Below are 5255 nucleotides of genomic sequence, written 5' to 3'. Positions count from 1 at the left end.
GCTACATCGGCGACTGGCGAGTCAATCATAATGAAAATGATGATGAAGGACACACAACACCCACTCCCCAGGCCGGAACTGAGCCTGGGCTCCCTGGTAGTCGGTAACGCTACCGCTACGCTGCGGAGGCGGACATTAATACAGAGCGATATGTTTGGTTTGTTAAATTAGTACATCTGAAAGGTAGTAATTTAAATATACTTAAATATATTCATGGTACTTTAGAGCTAACAAGATAGATGCTTACACAGCGAAACCTAAAGAACAAAGGACGAAATGAAACAGAAAGCCATCTCCTGGCTGATAGCAAAAAAGAGCAGAAGGCTTCTCCGTTCTTTATCATCATAGAAAATATTAACACGTACGTATTAAAATCTGTGGACTGTCTGGTACACACGTTTCATAATCACAAAATAAGAAAAATTTTCTTGGTGTCTTACATTTTCCCCCTTCAGTGAATACGATACTGGCTGTTACAAGATTGGTGTATACAAGAAAAAACAATACATAATTTGACATGTTTAATTAAACACATTGACAAATCATTTTAATTGGCACAGACGATATTTGTACAAGATACACTAACTTAAAAGTGCTGTGTCTGCCCATGGGAATTGCTGCAGCCATTGCTGGAGTAATGTCGCAGTTGGCTAGTATGATGTCAATCGGTCGGTGACGACCGGCTGAGTGCGAGGTCTGGTTGTGCACTTCGCAGCATCCAGGACCGTGGCCATGACAGCCGCGTAAGCCTTTCCTCGCGCTGCCAGTTCAGCAGCGACAGCCACATCGAGGTCCGATGGGCCGCACGGTGCAGAGTCTTAGAGGCTCGGCCCGTGAGCTGCGGCCGCACTGGACTAGAGCAGTCGCGGACCGAGCCAGTCCCTGTCGTCACCCCATGGGCCAACCAGTTCTGTTGCGAAAGCACCTGTATCCCACGTTCTCAGGAGAGCTGCGCATAGAGACGCAGCCCACGGGCCGCGGCCTCTACTCTACACTGATCCAGCCCGTGACGTCACTGTACCAGTGCCTTGAGCAAGCATTGGTGTGCTGCAACTACGAACTGTTGGCAGCACTGACTGCAGTTGAGAGCTACGGTCTACGAGCGTTGAGTAGAGCAGTGTTTAGTGTGCTGGTGGGATTTCTTCATTTTTGTTGCAACGCGCAAAATGAGCACGGAAACTAAACGTGGTCTGCAGAGGAAGGAGCGCATGTCAAGGAAAATGGTAGTACAAGAAAAACTAATCAGTGAGGAGTAGAGAACCACGCAGCTTGAAGTGAATCTTAGAATTTCATTTGGACCGTGTGAAAGCCTATTGTGGATGGCGTTAGGAAAAGGTTTCATTTTGTTTGCTGTTCACTGTGCGGTGAAATTTACTCCCATACTGAAGAGTCAAATGCCCGTCGCACATTTCTCGCCATCCATGCGCGTCTAATAAACAAGGGATCTTATATAGACGAGGAACGACTTCTTAAACCTGCTCTGGAGGTAACTGTCGATAAATGCGTGGCTATGTGTGCACGAGACGTAAGGCCGTTCGGAACTATAAGAGGTGAAGGTCTTATGGATTTTATTCAGACGATAGTTGACACAGCAAAGGCCATTATGTCTTAACCCACAACTGTGTCGCGGTACATAGCAGAAAGTGCTAAGAGCCTACGGCATATAATTATGATTGAAGTAATTGCTCATATAATAAAAGGTGATACACAACAGCAACAGACATGTGGACATCCAGTGTGAGAAGAAACAATTATCTAACATGTACTGTCTCCTGTTTCATTCACTGGACTCTCAGATCTCTCATTTACAACTCAGTTTCAAGATGAATCAAAAACTGGCGGTAACGTTTTAAGAGAATTGTTTAGACGATTCATGTCTGTTGGTATAAACGACTTTACTTTGAAAAACAAGCAGCACACAATTGATCAAGATACCCACATTGTCATTGCACTGCGCAATTATTCATGATTGAATTGTTCCTGCCAAATGCTAAATACAGGGCAACGAAAAAATTTTAATGCTAAGTATATATGCGTCAATTGTCCATAACTTCATGGTCTTTTGTCTGTTGCGAAAGAACGCGTCACTTATGTAAAGAGAAATGGTCTTCTTAATGCTCTTGATAGATCACTGAGCCAGTCTAACGATACTCGCTGGAATAAGCAGCTGACAATGTTAGAATGTCTTTGTGCGAAAAGCTCTCTGAGAATGGAGAAATAGCACAAATTGAAGGAACTGATATCACGCTGATGAAAGAAATTTTTACAGTATGCATACTATACAATTACTGAAATCCTTATATGTAATAGTTTATTTACTCGGGGCGGTTAGTAGACCCGCAACCGAGCGCCTCCCCAGGTGGCGGATAGGGGAATGCCTACTAGGTACCGAGGAAATGAAATACTCGGGGCGGACCAAATCTACTAGTAGCGTCTGTTCCCACAGTGGGCGGCTACAAAAGGCGTCTGCTCCACATGTCAGTGGCGGCCTCAACCAACCTCCTGATCTGGAAAGTCAGGTTGTAGTCGGCAGCATGCCATACATCCAACTACTAAACATCATGTTGGTACAACGAGAAAGTCTCATTACCCCCGGGTCCCAGTCAATAGACTGAGATCGTCGTGAGCATCGGATTCCGGGGGCTAACGGACATCATGAGAAGTATCGAAGCTGCTCAAACTCCATCAAGACCAAACGCAAACACTACATCGGCACACTGAACGTGAACACACTGATGAAGACAGGAAAGATGAAACAAGTGACAGACACTCTCGAAAAATATCAAATCCAAATATGTGCACTGCAAGAAACACGATTCACAGACGAAGACCATTTCAACACGGAGAATTTCAGAACATACAAAGGAAAACCATCGAGACAACTGAAAAACCTAAGGCTTTTTGGTACAGGATTTGCAGTACACAGGTCCATCACGGACAGCATAATCGACTTTTCGTCACCAAACGAAAGAATCAGCACCATCACAGTGAAATCAGCCAATAAATCCTACACAATAATCAACGCACATGCACCGACTAATGACTACAACAGGAAAAACCCGGACGAAATTGATGACTTCTGGACGACAATGGAAGAAAGTATCAGAAAAATTCCTGCACATATAGTCAAAATAATAATGGGAGACTTCAACGCTAAACTCGGAAAAGAAAAGATGTACAGACATATCACAGGAAAACATACTCCACACAAGAACACCAACAAAAACGGAAAACATCTGATAGACTTTTAAAAAAGCCACGACCTCCTCATTATGTCAACAAAATTCAAGAAACCAACACGGAAACTTACCACATGGAAATTCCCCAGCGGAAAGCAAGAGCTACAAATCGACCACGTAATAGTCCAGAAAGACTCACAATAAGAAATTTTGAACATAGACACCCGTAAAGGGTACTTAGACTCAGACCATCACCTACTGCAGATCATGATTCGTATTTTGCCCAAGAAAAAGCTCCAGAAGAACAAAATTGTTAGACCAGATCCAGAATACGTTACTTTAAACCAGACACAAATATTACACAAAATTAAAAGGGAGAAAACGACAGACTGGACACAACTTTCACGAAGAATCCGAGAGGCCATGAAACTAGCACAAGCACAACGCACACGGAAACACCGTTGGTGAAACCACTCATGTGACCAAGCTACTGACCAATGAATCAGTGCATGGAAAAAATTTAGTAGCCATCAATCCCAAGAGACTAGGATGAACTTCTTGAAAACGCAGAAGCAATCCAGCAAAATCATTCGCAGTGAAAAACGACACTATGATAAACGGCGACTGACGGAGATCGAATCGGACTTCATGAAGAGCAATACAAGAAACTTCTACAGAACGTTCAGAGAAAATATGACTCTATATCAGCCACCCAACTTGTGCTTCAGAAGACCGGATGGAACCCTAAAAACCAATACCAAAAACAATTGTGACATTCTGGCAAAGTACTTTGAAAAACTGCTCAACACTGACCCCCCTATGGAAGAAATGATGACAGAAACGAGCTCGTACAATATAGATAGTGAACCTCCAACTCTAGAAGAAGTTAAATAAATCATCAAGTCACTCAAGAATCGTAGAGCACCTTGAGAAGATGGCATCATCGCGAAAATCTGGAAGTTACAAGACCCAGAACTCACCAAAGACATTCACAGGATCTTGGAAGACATTCACAGGATCTTGGAAGACATCTGGAAGACCATGAAAATTCCTGACGACTGTAAAACTGCCCTGATACACCCACTACACAAAAAGTTGACTAGACTGACCCGAACAACTACAGAGGAATATCCCTACTACCGGTCACATACAAGATCATCTCTAAAGCTTTACGGAACAGACTAGAATGCCAGACCGACCACTTGATTGGGGAATACCAAGCAGGCTTCCGTAAAGGGCGGTCTTGTACGGAACAAATTTGGATCCTGAAAATGATTTTAGAACACAAACAGAACCTGATCATTACCTTTGTCGACTTAAAAAAGGCGTACGACTCTATCGACCGGAAAACTCTCTTCAAAATTCTAGCAGAATACAAAGTAGACAACAAAACACGGGCTATCATAGAACAAACTTTAACCAACACGACCTCCAATGTAAAGTTCTCTGGGGAACTATCAGAGCCCTTTGAAATTCGCACAGGTGTCCGACAAGGCGATGGCCTCTCACCTCTCCTTTTCAGTCTGGTGTTAGATAAGGTCATAAATGAATGGGAAACATCACAACAGGGGATAACCTTAAGAAACCTACAGATTAAGTGCCTGGCTTTTGCAGACGACTTGGCGATCGTAACGAAAGGTATAAAAGAAACAGAAGACGCTATTGAAAAACTGCACGAAATCGCTTCCAAAACTGGACTACAGATCTCTTACGAAAAGACCCAGTTTATGAGCACACAGAAACTCTCATCTCTGAACACAAAGTATGGCACGATTTACAAAACTGCAAACTTCAAATACCTCGGTGAAACACTACAAATGAGTGGGCATAACAGAGACTCAAACGAAGAAAGAAATACTCAACTGGACAAGGCATACAAAGTAGTGTGGAATCATTACAACAAGAAGTCTATCTCACAAAAAGCCAAATTACGCCATTACGATACGGTGGTGCTCCCCGAGCCACTATATACAGCAGAGACCACACTAATCCTAGGGCATATACGTATCAGACAATTAGAAAAAGTAGAACGGAAAATACTTGGTAAAATATTTGGCGCAACTAACAACAATGGAA

The sequence above is a fragment of the Schistocerca gregaria genome, chromosome X (assembly GCF_023897955.1).
Source record: "Schistocerca gregaria isolate iqSchGreg1 chromosome X, iqSchGreg1.2, whole genome shotgun sequence".
Taxonomy (NCBI): Eukaryota; Metazoa; Arthropoda; class Insecta; order Orthoptera; family Acrididae; genus Schistocerca; species Schistocerca gregaria.
The sequence above is the reverse complement of the archived record's forward strand: the minus strand, read 5'-3'. Positions refer to the sequence as shown.